Source organism: Erythrolamprus reginae, chromosome Z (genome assembly GCF_031021105.1).
Source record: "Erythrolamprus reginae isolate rEryReg1 chromosome Z, rEryReg1.hap1, whole genome shotgun sequence".
In the NCBI taxonomy this organism is placed as follows: Eukaryota; Metazoa; Chordata; class Lepidosauria; order Squamata; family Dipsadidae; genus Erythrolamprus; species Erythrolamprus reginae.
Window position 1 is genome coordinate 143,308,034 of NC_091963.1, and position 19,036 is coordinate 143,327,069.

A 19,036-nucleotide genomic window follows, 5' to 3' on the forward strand; every position below is an offset into this window, starting at 1 on the left:
AAGGAATGAAAGGGAAAGGAAAGGAGGAAAGAGAAAGTAAGAAAAAAGAAAAAAGAAAAAAATAAGGAGGGAAGGAAAGGAAAAGAGAGAGAGAGAGAAAGTAAGACGGAAAGGAATGAAAGGGGGAGGAAAGAGAAAGTAAGAAAAAAGAAAAAAGAAGGAGGGAAGGGAAAGAAAGGAAAGGGAAAGAGAGAGAGAGGGAAAGTAAGAAGGGAAGGGAAGGGAAGGGAAGGAACAGGTTGCTTTCCTTTCGGGCAAAATGCAACATAACACACACGTGTTGAAAATCTGCTCTTGAGAAAAACATTTTCCTGAATAAAGGGCAAAGAATGGACTAATAGTCCTACAGATTTTTTACAGAAAATAAAGAAAAACAAACTCAAGGTTGTTAGGAAAAAACGTTGTTCCCTCCCAATCATGATCGCTGGCATTCTCTGTCCGCAGAATGACAACTAATAGTGTCAGTCCCAACCTCGATGTCAGCAGCCCGGCTAGCTCAGTCGGTAGAGCATGAGACTCTTAATCTCAGGGTCGTGGGTTCGAGCCCCACGTTGGGCGCAACTTCTTTTTTGTGTGTGTGTGTGTGTGTTCCGCATGGCATTTTAAATCTTAACCTTCAATTTGGAAGTTTCCACTTCAGATAGTTCACTGTACGGAATCTGGTCCCTGCAGCCTTGGACTTAGTGTTTCTGCAACTTCTGTTTTCTAAGCTAATGGAATATATAATGGTGTAGATATGCTGGTTATCATTTTAAAATAAAATTATTTTTATCTTGTTTTAAGCTTGCCTCTCTGATGCCTGTTGGCTAATGATGATTGGGGAAAGGGATCTCCCGATGTATTGTTGTAATGAAATCTGAATCTTGAGGTGAAATAGAATAGAATAGAATATAATTCTTTATTGGCCAAGTGGGATTGAACACAAAATGAATTTGTCTTTCGTGCTTATGCTGCTTAGGACCAGACTATATATGGGACCATCTCCTGACTCAAACTTCCCAGAGACCAATTAGATCACACCGAGTTGGCCTCCTCCGGGTCCCATTGACTAAGCCAGTGTTTTTCAACCAGTGTGCCGCGGCACACTAGTGTGCACCGAGACATGGTCAAGTGTGCCGCGAAGCTCAGCAAGAGAGAGAAAGAGAGAGAGAGAGAGAGAGAAAGCAAGAGAGAGAGAGAAAGAAAGCAAGAGAGAGAGAGAAAGAGAGAGAAAGAAAGAAAGAGAGAGAGAGAAAGCAAGAGAGAGAGAGAAAGAGAGAGAAAGAAAGCAAGAGAGAGAGAGAGAAAGAAAAAGAGAGAGAGAGAAAGCAAGAGAGAAAGAGAAAGAGAGAGAAAGAAAGAGAGAGAGAGAAAGAGAGAGAAAGAAAGAAAGAAAGAAAGAAAGAGAGAGAGAGAAAGAAAGCAAGAGAGAGAGAGAAAGAGAGAGAAAGAAAGCAAGAGAGAGAGAGAAAGAGAGAGAAAGAAAGAAAGAAAGAAAGAGAGAGAGAGAAAGAAAGCAAGAGAGAGAGAGAAAGAGAGAGAAAGAAAGCAAAAGAGAGAGAGAAAGCAAGAGAGAGAGAGAAAGGGAGAGAAAGAAAGAAAGCAAGAGAGAGAGAGAAAGAGAGAGAAAGAAAGAAAGAGAGAAAGAAAGAAAAAGAGAGAGAGAAAGCAAGAGAGAAAGAGAGAGAAAGAAAGAGGGAGAGAGAGAAAGAAAGAGAGAGAGAGAAATAGAGGGACGGAAGGAGGGAGAGAGAAAGAGAGCAAAAAAGAGAGGAAGGAAGGAAGAGAGAAAGAGGGATGGAGAGAGAGAGGAAGGAAGGAAGAGAGAGAAAGAGGGAGAGAAATCGAGTGAAAGCGAGGAAGAGAGAGAGAGAGAATTTTTTTGTCCACACTTTTTTAGCCCCCCCATTCCCCCCCCCCCCGCTCAATGTGCCCCATGATTTTGTATATGTAAAAAATGTGCCGTAGCTCAAAAAAGGTTGGAAAATCACTGGACTAAACAATGCAAGTTAGCATGGCCATAGGGGAGGGCCTTCTCTGTGGCTGCCCCGGCTTTATGGAACCAACTCACCCCTGATATCTGTACTGCTCCCACCCTTCTGGCCTTCCGAAAGGCCATGAAGACCTGGCTCTGCTGACAGGCCTGGGGGCCGTGGGTGGCATTATCTAGGCACATCTATCATTGACTAGGTATGAATGTGTGTTTGATTGGATGGTTCGCTAGGGTTTTTATCACTAGTATAATGGTTTTTTTATTGTTTTTATTATTTATGTTTTATTTTTGTAACACTGTATTATTTATTGTAAGCTGCCCTGAGTCTCGTGGAATCGGGTGGCATAGAAGTGAAATAAATTTACTGTAAATTACACAGGAAGCAGTTGGAGCTAAGCAGCCACCACAAAAAAGAACATCTGGCTCAATTGGCAAAACAGCTGGCTCAATTCAAATTGGATCTGACTGAGAAGGAGGTTCAGCAGAAGCACCTCACTCAGGACTAGGAGCATAGTTCTGAGTGAGTGTGGCTAGGAGCCGCTCGAGCAGTCATGAGCGTTCCTAGATATGCCCATGTTTCTCCAACACTCCACAAACTGCATTGGCTGCCGATAGGTTTCCAGACACAATTCAAAGTGTTGGTAATGACTTATAAAGCCCTACATGGCATTGGGCCAGATTACTTATGGGACTGCTTCTGCCACATGAGTCCCAGTGACCGGTTAGGTCCCACAGAATGGACCTTCTCCAGGTCCCATCAACTAGACAATGTCCCTTGGCGGGGCCTAGGGGAAGAGCCTTCTCTGTGGGGGCCCCGGCTCTCTGGAATCAGCTCACACTGCCCCCACCCTCCTCATCTTTCCCAAAAGTCTTAAGACTCATTTATGCCACTGGGCTTGGAACGATTAGATCTCAACCCCTGGCCAACAAAGGTTTGTATGGTTGTTGTTTGAATGAGTATTGTTGTGTACCTATGTAAATACTCCACATGTAAATATGCTAATACCTTATGCTAATCTACATTGTTTACATACTGGCCATGGTTTAGCGGGAAATTCGAGCGGCTGTCAAAGCCACACCTACAAGAAAAAATCCTTTAAAAAGCTAAACCCTAGCCCCGTGCTTAGCCTTTTACTGGGAATTACAATTGTATACTTTGTTGCACATTTTGTTACACACGATCTGGTTCCTAATAAAGGCGACCACATGTCTTGCAACTTATTTCGAATCTAACAGGTGTGATTGATTTTTTTAGCATAACTGGGGATTTTAGATTGTTTGTTTAATTTTAATCCATTGGATTTAATTATTATATTCTGTTGGTTTTATATGATGTAAGTCTTCAGAGAGGGGCGGCATATGAATGCAATTAAATAAAATAAATAATAGGCTTTCCAAGCAGAGGGAAGACCTGCAGGAGTTCAAGGCCAGGTACCGGAGACTCAGCCGGCTGAGATGGTCAGCCAGTTCCAGGCCCTTCACCAACTGTGGCACTTCCCTTCAGCTTTCACCCAAAGCCCTGCACCCAAGTTGGAATTTCTCACCCCCCTTGATCCGCACAAAAAGACCCAGAAGGGGGAGACTCTCTGCAGCAACAATAATGTTCCTTGCACGTATCTGCCCCAGGGGCCACAGTTTGTGGACCCCTGATTTAATGCAATATAAAAAATGCACATAAAATTTCTGAGAAATTTTTTCGCAGACCCCCAGTGGTCTTTGGTCCACGAGTTGAGCCCCCAACTCAAGGTCCTCTACGAACACAAGGGAGTCAAACATGGCTGTATGGAACGAAATATCCCCCAATGTCCGTACTGCTCCCACCCCACTGACCTTATTTAAAGCCACGAAGACCTGGCTCTGCCGGCAGGCCTGGGGGCCATGAATTGTACATCCTTCATGGCCAAACTGTATGAATGGCGTTTGTGTATGTGATTATGTCTTTTTATTATAAATGGGTTTTTTTTATGGGGTTAGTTTAGATTTAGATTTAATTGGATTTGTATGCTGTCCGTCTCCGAGGACTCGGGGCGGCTCACAGCATATACAGAAAGCAGAAAACAGTAATAAACAATCCAATTAATAATCCTTAAAATTCTAATTTAAAAAAAGTTTTAGATATGATATTCGACTTTGCTTATTACTTTGTATCTCTTGTATTTGTATTCCATTTTGTAAGCTGCCCTGAGTCCTTCAAGATTGGGTGGCATAGAAGTCGAATAAACAAACAAACAAACAAACGAATGAATAAATAAATAAATCATTAGAAACAAAGAGATGTATCAACTGAAAATATAATAATTAAGAAGATTTTAGACTGAGGGGATCTAGATAAAATGACAATGGAGTTAAATGAAAAGGAGGATTCGCAATACAGTATTATGAAATTTGGAGTTTATTCTATGATTGGCTTGAAATGAGAAAATAAAATAAATTTGCTACTGTTTAACTTAGTAATACATATAGGATTTCATTAACAAATCTAATAAATAATAATAATAATAATAACAACAACAACAACAACAACAACTTACTATAAGTATATACAGTACACTGCTAAAAAAAAAAGAGGGGACACTTAAGCAACACAATATAACTCCAAGTAAATCAAACTTCTGTGAAATCAAACTGTCCATTTAGGAAGCAACACTGATTGACAATCAATTTCACATGCTGTTGTGCACATTCAACTTTGTACAGAACAAAGTATTCAATGAGAATATTTCACTCATTTAGATCTAGGATGTGTTCTTTGAGTGTTCCCTTTTATTTTTTGAGCAGTATATATTAGGTAAAAACTGTAATGTAAATATAGAATTATGTTAATTTATGTATAAGCATAGATTCATGGTAGATATAAATTACCATAAAGTAATCTTACAGGTATAAATGTATGTATGTCATTGTTTTGTTTTGTTTTGTTTACTGTTTGATTATAATGTATATAATCCAATTTTTTAAAAATAAAGTATTTCTTTAGAGTTTATATTTGCACAAAATTGGAAAGCAGGTAAAATCCCTACAAAAGGAGAGATAATTCAGAAAATGCTGGAAGGTACAGAAATGAACAAATTAACAAATGGCAATTAAAGGGAAAGAGGGATCAGATGTATCGGAGCATTTTCAATCATTCAATAGAAAATGCATATATGAAAAGAGATGTGAAGTTAAATAAAATGAATGGGAAAGGTTTTGATAGAAAATAAGTTTAACTGAACTGTAAAAGTAGAGCTATTTTTATATTAAGAAAATAGTGGTAAAAGAAAAGATGCTGATTTAAAATGTTGAATCCAGATGACACACTGTGATTAATGATGTATTGTTTGTTGGGGAGGGGGAGTAAAAAAAACATTTTTAAAAGTATCTCTTTAGGGCTAGAAGTCGCCTTTTTTAACCCACAAAACTCCTCAAGTCAATTTTTTAAAATTATTATTTAGATTTGTATGCCGTTCCTCTCTGCAGACTCGGGGCGGCTCACAACAAAATACAGCGCATCATAACAAATCCAAATAGTTTTAAAAACATTTAGAAATATTTAAAAGGAACCCCATTTACTAGCAAACACACACACAAACATACCATGTATAAATCAAACATGCCCGGAGGAGGTGTTTCAGTTCCCCCATGCCTGACGGCAAAGGTGGGTTTTAAGGAGTTTACGGAAGGCAGGGAGAGTAGGGGCAGTCCTAATCCCTGGGGGGAGTTGGTTCCAGAGAGTCAGGGCCGCCACAGAAAAGGCTCTTCCCCTGGGGCCCGCCAACCGACATTGTTTAGTTGATGGGACCCGGAGAAGGCCCACTCTGTGGGACCTAATTGGTCACTGGGATTCGTGTGGCAGAAGGCGGTCCCTGAGATATTCTGGTCCAGTGCCATGAAGGGCTTTAAAGGTCATAACCAACACTTTGAATTGTGACCGGAAATTGATTGGCAGCCAATGCAGACTGCAGAGTGATGGTGAAACATGGGCATACCTAGGTAAGCCCATGACTGCCCTCGCAGCTGCATTCTGCACGATCTGAAGTTTCCAAACACTCTTCAAAGGTAGCCCCATGTAGAGAGCATTACAGTAGTCGAACCTCGAGGTGATGAGGGCATGAGTGACTGTGAGCAATGAGTCCCGGTCCAGATAGGGCCGCAACTGGTGCACCAGGCGAACCTGGGCAAACGCCCCCCTCACCACAGCTGAAAGATGGTTCTCTAATGTGAGCTGTGGATCGAGGAGGACGCCCAAGTTGCGGACCCTCTCCGAGGGGGTCAATGATTCCCCCCCCCGGGTGATGGACGGACGGATGGGATTGTCCTTGGGAGGCAAAACCCACAGCCACTCCATCTTATCTGGGTTGAGCTTGAGTCTGTTGAAGAGACTGGACCCTTAATCCAGCGCCTTAGACCACTCAGCCATGCTATTAACACTTTTTAAAACATGTATTGATGGCTTGGGAATTCTGGGAGTAAAAAAAAATCCAGACGTCTTAAAAGTTGCCGAAATTTGAAAAATTACCTGCTTTCTCGAGGATGTTTTGTCAACTGGACTTTCTTGTGTTTTCCCCCCACTCCTCTTCTGAAGACGTTTTGCCTCTCAGTCATGAAGGCTTCTCCAGTTCTGACAGGACTGTGGGGAACGGACAATCCTGTCTAAACTGAAGAAGCTTCTTGAGTGAGAAGCGAAACACCTTCAAAGGTAAACAAGAAGAAAGTCCTTTGGAACAACCATGAACCTGGATGACTGAGAATCTTTACAGACTTCAAGAATGTCCGTTTAAACTTCTTTACTTTTATACATATCATTATGTGAACGGTTTGGTATTTGAGTACCATACATTTCAATGCAGATAGATATATTCATAATTACTACATTCCATTTTTCTTATTCCATATTATTTACCCCATCAATATTTTTTCTAATTTTCATATAAATATTAACAAGTATGCAATACATCCGAACTGATATGCCATCGCTCTGCTAAACAAATAATTATAATGTTCAGTTCTGGAGACCTCCCCTACAAAAAGATATTGACAAAATTGAACGGGCCCAAAGATGGGCTACAAGAATGGTGGAAGGTCTTAAGCATAAAACGAATCAAGAAAGACTTGATGAACACAATCTGTATAGTCTGTGATTTGTCTGTATCCCATATATGTCACATATTAACTATATACATTGTAACTAGGTTAAGTTAAGAATTAATGTTTTATATTTGTACACACTAGAAACTGGATATAAAGAATAAGCTTGCAAGTCCAGAGAATCATGACATACAGCATGATCCCAGAGAGAGAGAGAGAGGGAGGGAGGGAGGGAGGGAGGGAGGGAGAGAGAGAGAGAGAGGGAGGGAGGGAGGGAGGGAGGGAGGGAGAGAGAGAGAGAGAGAGAGAGAGGGAGGGAGGGAGGGAGAGAGAGAGAGAGAGCACTTCTCCACATGAGACAGCTCTGCTCAGCCCAGAGAGGTATTTCCCACATGGACAAAGTATTCTAGAAACCATGTGTCTGTGTCTCTGATTTCTACATTTCTACAATGCAGTTTGGCCATATCAGTTGTTAGTTCATGCCCCCCCCCAGGCCTGCTGGAAAAGACAGGTCTTAGTGACCTTAAGGAAGGCCAGTAGGGTGGGAGCAGTACAGACATCGGGGGAGGGGGACGGGAGGTAGTTGGTTCCATAGAGCTGGGGCAGCCACAGAGAAGGCCCTCCCCCGCGGTCCGGCCAATCTGCATTGCTTAGTCATTTTGCACCCTGGGTATTGTAGTGTTGTATTTCATTATGCTTGGTTATTTATTATTGCAGTGATTATAGATGGTAAGTGGCCAATGAAGCAGGGTGCATATAGTGAATTAATAAAATGAGTGAATAAATAAAATCTGAACAATTACTAGATGAAAAAAACAAAAAGACAAAGTTAATTCTTGGCCATGCAGATTATTTTCTATTGATATAGAAACTCTAATAACAGATCCTGGGTTTATACACATTTTTCATACATACTTTTTAAAAAACAACAACAACCCAGAAACTGTTTTTCCTATGACCCACCTTTATAAAAGAGAAGGGGAAAAAAAACCCTGATTTCATTAGACTTAAGAGATATTTTAAAATCATTTAAAATCATTTTAATTGTTCCAGTAGAATATTTAGAGCAATCAATAAACTTATTTAAATGATTTTTTTAATGTTTTGCAAGTGAGACAACTTGGAAAAAAGCTATTTTTGCTGTCCTAAATTAATAATAATAACACACAAAAGAAGGAATTGCTGGAATATCCTTTTAGGAAACAAGGAAAGGGGAGAAGAAAAAAGGAATTTGCGTTGGCCGGGAATCGAACCCGGGTCAACTGCTTGGAAGGCAGCTATGCTCACCACTATACCACCAACGCTTCATGGATAGTTTTGCTTGGAAAACTTATTTAGGTCACAGTCGGTGTGTGTGTATTTTTTGATTTATAAAATGTTACAAAGTTATCAAGACACTAGGTGGCGCTGTTCGTTCTGCAAAATAAGAATCCACGTGTCATTAATTCGCTGTGCCAATTAACCTTTTCTCTTGCTGCAATTAAATGTTAATTATACCCATTTTATCACATTTCTTTGCTTGAAGCGGACAACCTATTGCAAAGAGTAACGCCTTAAGTTCGCAGTGACTGGAAGAACAAGGGCACTTCTACTAGTAAATGAGACATTTGCCACAACAATAGAATAGAACACAACACAACACAACACAACAGAATAGAATTCTTTATTTAAGTGTGATTGGAGTATGAATCTTTCCTTAAGTGTGAATCTTTCTTTAAGTGTGATTTGACACACTTAGGGTACAAAAAAGAAAAAAATACATTTGTCAAGAATCATGTGGTACATGATTGTCATAGGGGTCAAATTAGCAATGAAGAAACAATCAATATTAATAAAAATCTTAGGATACAAGCAACAAGTTACAGTCATACAGTCCTAAGTGGGAAGAAATGGGTGATAGGGATGATGAGAAAAAACTAGCAGAAATAGAAGTGGAGACTTAGTAAAAGATTGACAATGTTGAGGGAATTATTTGTTTAGCAGAGTGATGGCGATCGGTATGGTGTTTAGTTTATAAATCACTGACTTAGAATTGGAAACTTCAAAAAAGTGAGAAAAAGATACACTTACCTTGGTTTGCCTAATAGCAAATACACAAGATTTCATGATATAGAAAATCAAAAGGAAAACAAACAAGCACAAAGGTTTGTGAAACCTTTGACTTCTTTGCCTTTTCTTAGCTTTTTAGTCCAGGGTGTTTGGATCTCAGCAACTTCATGATATATGCATGATCATACATGCGGGCAGGTAGGTCTATGCATCATTTTTATTTGTTTGTTTCTTGACTTATTTTTCATGTATATGTAGTGAACATTGGAGGTAGTTTCCCCTTTGAGAGCTTTATTGCAAAACAAACTACATTTGTCGGCCAGCGGGCAAGGATCTAATGGCCCCAAGCCTGGTGGCACAGATAGATCTTTAAGCTTTTACAGAAAGCAAGGAGGGTGGGGCCAGTGCGAATCTTCAGGGGGAGTTGATTCCAGAGGGCTGGGGCCCCCACAGAGAAGGCTCTTCACCTAGGCCCCGCCAAACAACATTGTCTAGTTTTTATATTTTATTTAATTGGATTTGAATGGCACCCCTCTTTGAGGACTTGGGGCGGCTCACAACATATACAAAGAACAGTAGTAAAATCAATCCAATTAATATATATATAAAAACAATCCTTAAAAATCTACCTTAAAAACTTCCATTACATTCATTCAACAATCGTACTAAAAACATTCATTGGTCAGGGGGAAGATCTAAAAGCCCCAAGCCTGGTGGCAAAGATGAGTTTTAAAACTCTTTCGGAAGGCGAGGAGGGTGGGGGCAGTGCGAATCTCCAGGGGGAGCTGATTCCAGAGGGCCGGGGCCCCCACAGAGAAGGCTCTTCCCCTAGGTCCTGCCAGCTGACATTGTTTGGTCGATGGGACCCTAAGGAGACCAACTCTGTGGGACCTCACCGGTTGCTAGGATTCATGCGGCAGAAGGTGGTCTCGGAGAGAAGGCTCTTCCCCTAGGTCCCACCAGCCGACACTGTTTGGTTGGTGGGACCCTGGGATGGCCGAATCTGTGGGACCTGACCGGGTGCTGGGATTCATGCAGCAGATCTTTGCTGGGCCATCATGCATGCTATCTTTTTTCCTGAATTTTTTTGCCCTCTTTTGGCTCTCTGAGCATGCACAGAAGAAAAATCTCATGAGGGGACACATGCACGTGAGATTTTGGTAATTTTTTGCTTCTGCGCACATGCAGGAAGCAAAACAAATAACAAAAATGTGCTTGAGATAGCATTTCCTCATGAGATTTTGGTTCTGCACATGCACAGGAAACAAAATAAGCTGAGAGGGTGCATGTGCACTTGTTTATTGATTGATTGATTGATTTTGCCAAGTACGTATTGGTAGTATAGAAAGATATAACAACCAGTAAGAGAGAAACCTAAAGATATGGGAGGGTAGGGACGCTGGTGCATTTATGGACACCAATTAAAATGGATTTTGCATTGGCTGGGAATTGAACCCCTGTCAACTGCTTGGAAGGCAGCTATGCTCACCACTGTACCACCAAAAGTAACCTTAATCGCCTGAACAGGGACTTGAACCCTGGACCCTCAGATTAAAAGTCTGATGCTCTACCGACTGAGCTATCCAGGCACAGGTATCAAGGTAAGAGGAGCTGCCCCTAGTGTTGAAGGGTCTGAAGCCCTGACTGAATTTCTGCCTTTGGCACCAAGTCCTCGCCAACTTCCCCACTATCCAACTTTTGTGCCAACTGCACAGGCCACTGGCGCATCACCAAGTCGGTCTCCTCTTGAACGGGATCCACTATCAGCTGCATGGGCTGCTGAGGGGCCACAACATTGGACTGGAGGACCCCCAAGGTCTTCCCAACCCCATTATAGGCAGTCTGTGACTTACAAAACAGCTCATTTAGTGACCATTGAAAGTTAAGATGCTAAAAAAGATGATTTATGACCGTTTTTCACAGCTACGACCCTTTGCAACCGCCCATAAACTTGGGATCAACATTTAGATGTTGGCGAACTGGTTCATATTTATGAGAGTTGCTGGTGTCCCAAGGTGAATCGATCTCCTTTTGTGACCTTCTGACAAGCGAAGTCAATAGGGAAGCCCCACTTAACAATGGTGACCAGAAAGGTCATAAAACCCCCAACCAAGTGTCTCGCTTAACAGAGAAGTTTTGGATTCTATTATGGTCATAAGCGGATTCTGTAAAAGCTTTATTCCCTATGCCATCCATTTGTTAAAGTCGAAAGATTCGTTTTTCTTACCATGTACATGTATTCATCTGAAGTAGACTGTGATGTTTCTCTGTACATAGAATATATGCAGGTATAGTGTAGGGTTTACTGCAGGGGTCCCCAAACTTTTTACACAGGGACCAGTTCATGGTCCCTCGGACTGTTGGGGGGCTGGACTATAAAAATAACTATGAACAAATCCCTATGCACACTGCACATACCTTATTTTAAAGAAAACAAAACAAAATGGGAACGTACTATTTAGAGGGGGAGGGAAGTCTGAAATTCACAAAAGTTTATGTTTCATTTTTAATTTTCTTTTGTTAACATCTGATTGGCTATACAAGGTTTTCTTGGTTTATAGAAAATGTATACAGAAAGAAGGAAGCACTTGGTCATAATTGTTAATACGTTAAAAATATAATTGGTGTTGTACGTTTTGAAGGAACATTAAGGAGGGAATTTAATTAAAAGAAAAGTATGTACTGTACCTGGATGACAACTTTAGAAAAAACCCGTTTGCAACTTTTTTGATGATTGATATTAGTTACTAATAAAATACCGCATTTTATTCATGGAAAATTAGATGGTACACTGTATTGTTTGAATGTATGTTGAGAGAAAATTTGAAAAAAATTTACACCCCCCAAAAAAGTCCTTCCTTCCTCTGCCCCTCCATTCATTTCATTCTTCCTTCCTTCCTTCCTTGTTCCCTCCATTTCTTCCTCCTTCCTTCCCTCCCTCCCTCCTTCCTCTCCTTTTCTCTCTCTTGCTTTTTTCTCTCTCTCTTTCTCTCTGCTTTCTCTCTCTCTCTCTCTCTTTCTCACTATCTCTCTTGCTCTCTCTCTTCCTCCCTCCCTCCCTTTCTCTCTCCCTGTCTTTCTCCCCCTTCCTTCCCTCTCTCCTTCCTTCCTCTCCACTTCTCTTTCCCTCCCTTTTTTCTCCTACTCTTTCCCTTTTTCTTTCTTTCTCCCCACTTCTTTCTCTGTCTTTTCCCTCTTTCACCCTCCCTCTTCTCTCCCCACGGAGAACTTGCCTGACAAGCCTCTCCCCCCTCAACCCCGGACTCCCATTCAATCCCCATTCAGAAAACAGGAGCTGGCAACTCAAAGAGGAGGAGGAGGCAGGTGTGTGCATGTATGTGTGTGTGTTGCGCCCGGCTCAGCTTTCGGCAGGCCTTCCTTTACCTCGGGTGAGATGAGAGCGGGCACAGAGACTCACCACCTCCTCTGGGTGCAATCCCCACCTTGACGAGAGGTGCCAGTGATAGACACAGGCGGTGGGGAAGGAGAGGGAGCCGCTGAGCCTCTTTTAAATTCGCGGCAGAGTGCTCAGCCTCCCCCCCCCCCAGGTGCATGGCAGGCTGGCAGTGGAATGGGGAGCTCGCGCGCATAGGTGCATGCGAACCTTCACTGATGCAAGACTTCCCCGCACTTTCTTTGTCGCTCCCCACCCCAACTCCGATGCCCAGCTCCCCGGCCTTGGAAAAGACTGCACAGGGGTTGTTTTTGTGTGTGTGGTAGCACACCTTACAGGGGACATTGGCGTGGTCTCTGGACATAGCCAGAGAAGCCAGGCGGGGCTCAGAGCCCACAGGGGTTTCTCCAGGTCGAAAGACTCACCCGCGGGCCGCATAAATGGCCTCAGCGGGCCGCATGTGGCCCCCGGGCCGTAGTTTGGGGACTTCTGGTTTACTGCCTAAGCAGAGGGTTGTATTAGAAGATCTCCAAGGTCCCTTCCAACTCTGTTGTTGTTGTTGTTGTTGTTGTTATTATTATTATTATTATTATTCTGTTCTTGTTCTGTTTTATTTTATTCAATTCCCCTAGTCTATTTTATTCTGCTCTCTTTTGTCTATTCTATTCCTATTTGTCTTTGTTGTCTATTCTCTATTGTCTATTCTATTCTTCTGTTCTATTCTGTTCTGTTCTCTGTTGTCTATCCTATCTTATCCTATCCTATCCTTGTTCTATGTTCTATATGTTTTCTAATTATTCTCAGATAAGAAAACCAAATAGCAAAGAAAAGCAGAAGGAGGGGAAACATGTTGAGAAGTGAAACTTTTCAGTTTATTTATTTACAGTATTCCTGTCTGAAGTATCATGGTTAAAAAACCTTTTAACTAAGCTCTGTGTTCTTAAGGAACATGAGACTTGAAATTATGCACCGCCTACCAAAGTAAACAACTTCTTGGCTTCAACGAGGTTCAGTTTATATGTCAAAGAAGAAAAGCTTTTCCCAGCTGGCTCGTTGGTCTAGGGGTATGATTCTCGCTTTGGGTGCGAGAGGTCCCGGGTTCAAATCCCGGACGAGCCCTTCTTTTGAATTATTTTTCCCCCTTTCTGAAATCGACCCATTTCCACAACTTCCTCTTTTTGTGTCTTGTTTAAGTTTGAGAACGGGGATAGCTGAACCAATTGCTGACATAACTAGTGGCTGAATCCTATCCAGCCTCACAAGGGGAAACGTTCTGGGAAAATTGTGTAAATTATATTAGAAATATTGTCTAAAGAATCGCAATACTTACCAACCAGAGCTCTAACAAAGTTGCCGATCAGGGAGACAAAGTTACAAGGAAGTTTGTCAGGAAAGAGGAGGGAAAAAGACAATTGAAGAACGAACAAGCAAACACCCAAAACTTAATTTATACTGTACTAGGGGAAACATAGTTATGATGCTGATAGTTTTAAAAATGTCACCTTTTTTTCCGGGTTAATAAGAAAAGTTTTTTTAAAAAAGGAAAGGCAATTAAAAAACTGGTTTAAAATACCATAAATATTATTGCTGGAGTGTTTTCAATTTTGTTTTGGCTTTGACTCTTGGAAATAATGGCATCGGACCAGAATACCTCCGAGACCACCTTTTGCCAAATCCCAGTGATCGATTAGGTCCCACAGAGTTGGCCTTCTCCGGGTCCCGTTGACTAAACTAAACAATGTCATCTGGCGAGACCCAGGGGTAGATCCTTCTCTGTGGTGGCCCCGACCCTCTGGAACCAACTCCCCCTGGTGATCAGGACTGCCCCCCCACTCCTTGCCTTTTGCAAACTCCTCAAAACCCAGCTCTGCTGCCGGGCATGGGGAAATTGATTCCCCCGGGGCTGTTTCATTTTATGTATGGTTTGTTTGGGGTGCATGACTGTTTTTTATAATAAGGGTTTTAAACTGTCTTTTTTTAACCATTAGATTTGTACTATGTATTGTTGTTGTAAGCCGCTCCAAGTCTCCAGAGAGGGGCGCCAATCAAATCAAATCAAATCAAATCAAATCAAATCAAATCAAATCTCAAATCAAATCTCAAATCAAATCTCAAATCAAATCTCAAATCAAATCTCAAATCAAATCTCAAATCAAATCTCAAATCAAATCTCAAATCAAATCTCAAATCAATAAATAAGCTTCTTCAAAGAATAGAATAGAATAGAGTAGAATAGAATAGAATTCTTTATTGGCCAACTGTATTGTCTTGGAATTTGTCTTTGATGGATATGCTCTCGGTCAGATGTACATAAAAGAAAAGATAAGTTTGCCAAGAATCACGAGGTACAACATTTACTGAGAATCTAGATATAAATAAGCAATCAAATCATATTAGGAACCAGTGAATATAAATTTTACAGATACGGGACAAGTAACAAAGTTACAGCCGTGCAGTCATAAGTGGGAGGAAATGGGTGACTGGAACAATGAGACACAGCTAGTAGGAATAGAAGTGCAGCCTTAGTGAATAGTTTGACAGTGGCGAGGGAATTATTTATTTAGCAGAGTGATGGCATTGGGGGTGGAACTGTTCTTGTGTCTAGTTGTCTTGGTGTGCAATGCTCTATAACGTCATTTTAAGATAGGAGTTGAAGCAGTTTGTGTCCAGTATGTCTGTAGATATTTTCACAGCCTTCTTTTTAACTCTTTTTGACTTTTTGCAGTATACAGGTCCTCCAATAGAAGCCAAATTGGTAGCTATTGTTTTTTTCTGCAGTTCTAATTATCCTCTGAAGTACAGGTCAGAAGTTGGATTCAGCAGCTTCTGGCCAATTCTGGAGAACCAGTAGTAGAAATTTTGAGTAGTTCATAGAACCAATAAATATCATTTTTAAACAACAAAACAATGTCGTTTGGCGGGGCCCAGGGGAAAAGCCTTCTCTGTGGCGGCCCCGGCCCTCTGGAACCAACTCCCTCCCCGAGATTAGAATAGCCCCCACCCTCCTTGCCTTTTGTAAGCTCCTTAAAACCCACCTCTGCCCTCAGGCATGGGGGAACTGAGATATTCTTTCCCACTAGGCCTTTACAATTTATGCATGGTATGTTTGTTTGTAGGGATGTTTGGTTTTACAATAAGTGTTTTAAGTTGTTTTAATATTGGATTTACTGTATATGATGTTTTTTATCACTGTTGTTAGCCACCCCGGCTCTACGGAGAGGGGCGGCATACAAATAAATAAATAAACAAATAAACAAATAAACAAATAAATAAATAAATAAATAAATTTTAATTAATTAATTTTAATTAATTAAAATTTATTTATTTGTTTATTTATTTGTTTATTTATTTGTTTGTTTATTTAATTAATTTAATTAATTTAATTAATTTAATTAATTTAATTAATTTAATTAATTTAATTAATTTAATTAATTTAATTAATTTAATTAATTTAATCAATCAATTAATTTTAATTAATTAATTAATTTTAATTGATTAATTAATTAATTAATTAATTGATTGATTGATTAATTAATTAATTAAGTTTTGACTGGCCCAGTACACATCTATTCTCTACCTACAGAGTTCCAGCTGATCAGGAGGAAATGGAGATTTTACAATATCCTTCCCCTGCCATGGCCACCAAGCCACGTCCACAGAATTGGTAGTAATTTTTTTAAAAAAATCCCATCACTGGTACAACAAGTACAGCCATAATTGCCCCCAACATTTATGTTGCTCAGTTAAGTGAGTTTTGGCCCATTCTACCACCCTCCTTGGTACAGTTGCTAAGCGAATCTAGTCTCACACCCCTTTAATTACAGGGACATTAAAACGACGATTTTAAAAAAAAGTTTTTGCAATAATTAAAAGTTGGTGACATGCACTGAGTTCATGAAAAAGGGAACAAGCATTGATATATTTTTTTTGAGTCGTCAGCGTGGAGGGATTATTGTGGAGAGTGAACGTAAGAAAATTAAGCAAATGTGTAACCGAAACATCTTATTACCAAACAAAAGAGAAAAAAAAATTAGGATGAAACGAGAGATGCGGGGGGAGGGAGGGAGGTTTTTCAGCGTTGCTTCTCCTATCGCTCCAGTGGCGCAATCGGTTAGCGCGCGGTACTTATACAGCAGTACTTAAGCAATGCCGAGGTCGTGAGTTCGAGCCTCACCTGGAGCAGTTTTTTTTTTTAAAAAACAACACATTACAGTACTTATTTTATTTTATTATACTGTATATTATAATTTATTTATTATTTCTTGGGTGGAGCTTTCTAAACTCGCTTCATAGTATGAGAATATTGCACGTGTACTCTTTTTGGTTCCTGGATTTTTTTTTTAATGTGTCAGTTTAGAAATGTCAAAGCTATTCAGCAATTATGGAGTTTTTTTGACAGTTCCATTTTTTCTTTATTAAAGAAAACTGGGATATCTGGGGGTTTCCCCAGAAAATAAGTAAATAAGTAAGAAAATAGCAAGTTGCCGCGAGAAGGGTGGCATAGAAATCAATCAATCAATTGATCGATCGATCGATCGATCGATCAATCAATCAATCAATCAAAACAAACAAACAAACAAACAAACAAACAAACAAACAAACAAACAAACAAACAAAACAGATTTGTCCTCTGTTACTTGCCTTCTGATATGAAGTGAGCGTGGGAAATAATGGAGATTATACTTGTTTTTCTCTTCAGTGTCTCAAATGGGAATCTGCTTTTTCCTAAGAACCGGTGGTATTGCAACGATTTATTCCAATTATATCCTCCAGCCTACCCACGCTTATTTTTAAAATGGGCATCTTTTTAAAAAAAAATTAAAATCTTCCACATATAAATAAATACATTGCTAGAGATTGCAAGTTCTGCAATGAATACTGGTGTTTTTTAAAAATGGGAAAGGATTATTACAATCCATACCAGATTTACCGGCGTAATCTTTTAAAGGGAAATAAAATTGTCCTGCCCTCAATTGTATGCTTTTTTTTTAAAAAAAAAAACATTATAAGGAATGTGGCCCGCACGAGGCTCGAACTCGCAACTTTGGCGTTATTAGCACCACGCTCTAACCAACTGAGCTAAACCGCCCTTACGCAACATTATTTGCTTTAACCCCTTGTTGCAGAAAAGGAGTGTGTGGCCTGTTTTGTTTGTGCATGTGTGCGCTCCACACACCCCCCCCCCCGCTCCACTAGGACCAAAATTATTTGCAATTTGAACTTATTTGCCCTTAAACTTCAGATTCACAACAAAACTGTGGAGGGTTTCAACAGCAACAACGAAAGCTTATTTTATAAAGTACGCATCAATAAAAAGATTTAAAAGGCTTAAATATTAATTGACATGATTGTCAGAATGAAGACAAGTAGTATGACACTTACTGTGAATTTATTAAAATATGTTAATGCTGCTACGGTACTATTTTAAAGCTATTAGTGATGAGAATACAGTGCTGCTTAATAGATACTAATAAAAGTATGAAAAGACATGAAAATGTATTTTACTGGGTGCATTGCATAGTTTTCTTTAACTGATAAAGTGGTGTGAATTCAGATGCAAATAATTCCTTGGTTTAACTCCAGTTCCAGGATCTCCAAGTTTTGTGTGTTTGTATGTGTGTGTGTGTGTGTGTGTGTGTGTGTGTGTATATGCCGCCCCTCTCCAAGGATTCTGGGCGGCTTACAAAAGTTTACAAAATCAGTGTGTGCCATTTGGGACCCATTTTCATGAAAACAAAATCAAAATGGTTATTACTGTATATGAAGTCATGTAACCACTCAAATTCAGTAATTATTCACCATTATTTCTCTGAGCTGCAGATTACACATGTCCTAGTGACATCAAACCATATCACCTATTAGAATACTAGACAACACTGTATCAGCAGAAGAGACCTTCAAATTTCTAGGCTCTATCATATCCTAAAATGGTCACCGAACATCAAAAACACACAACAAAGAATGTTCTTTCTGCGCCAATTCAGGAAGCCCAAACTGCCCAAGGAGCTGCCGATACAGTTCTACAGAGGAATCACTGAGTCTGTCATCTGCACCTCTGTAACTGTCTGGTTTGGTGCTGCAACCCAACAGGACCGACACAGACTTCAGAGGAGAATCAGAACTGCAGAAAAAACAACTGCTGCCAACCTGCCTTCCATTGAGGACAAAAAGACTCCTGGACAGCTTCAACTCCTACCCTCAAAATGACGCTTGAGCACTGCACACCAGAAAGATTACACACAATAACAGTTTTTCCCAGACACTGTCACTCTGCTTTAACAACTAATTCCCCCAACACTGTCAAATCATTTATAATCCTCTACTAAGACTGTATTATCCTTCCGAGTACCTATCGCTTCCCCCTTATGACTATAACCATGTTGCTTGTAATTTTCAATTTATATTGTTTCTATGTTTCCTAATATGATTTCATAGCTTATTAATAGCCTTGACTATCAAAGTCTTGTAGCTTTTTTATACTGGATGAATGTACAGTATTTAATTCTCCTTATGTACTGTACACTGAGGGCATAAGCAGACCAAAAGACCCAGCA

At 40.2% G+C, this 19,036-nt stretch overlaps 5 non-coding genes across 5 annotated transcripts; 3 read left to right on the forward strand and 2 right to left on the reverse strand.

Annotated features, from left to right (window-relative positions):
- Nucleotides 1–485: 485 nt before the first annotated feature.
- Nucleotides 486–558, forward strand: TRNAK-CUU (transfer RNA lysine (anticodon CUU)). The gene has a single exon. It is a non-coding gene; the product is annotated as a tRNA-Lys (tRNA).
- A 7,713-nt stretch (nt 559–8,271) lies between these two features.
- On the reverse strand, nt 8,272–8,343 carry TRNAG-UCC (transfer RNA glycine (anticodon UCC)). Its single transcript has one exon. It is a non-coding gene; the product is annotated as a tRNA-Gly (tRNA).
- A 2,261-nt stretch (nt 8,344–10,604) lies between these two features.
- TRNAK-UUU (transfer RNA lysine (anticodon UUU)) lies at nt 10,605–10,677 on the reverse strand. The gene has a single exon. It is a non-coding gene; the product is annotated as a tRNA-Lys (tRNA).
- Nucleotides 10,678–13,529: 2,852 nt separating this feature from the next.
- TRNAP-UGG (transfer RNA proline (anticodon UGG)) lies at nt 13,530–13,601 on the forward strand. The gene has a single exon. It is a non-coding gene; the product is annotated as a tRNA-Pro (tRNA).
- A 2,973-nt stretch (nt 13,602–16,574) lies between these two features.
- On the forward strand, nt 16,575–16,664 carry TRNAI-UAU (transfer RNA isoleucine (anticodon UAU)). The gene is given in 2 exon segments: nt 16,575–16,612; nt 16,629–16,664. It is a non-coding gene; the product is annotated as a tRNA-Ile (tRNA).
- The last annotated feature ends 2,372 nt before the right edge of the window (nt 16,665–19,036 follow it).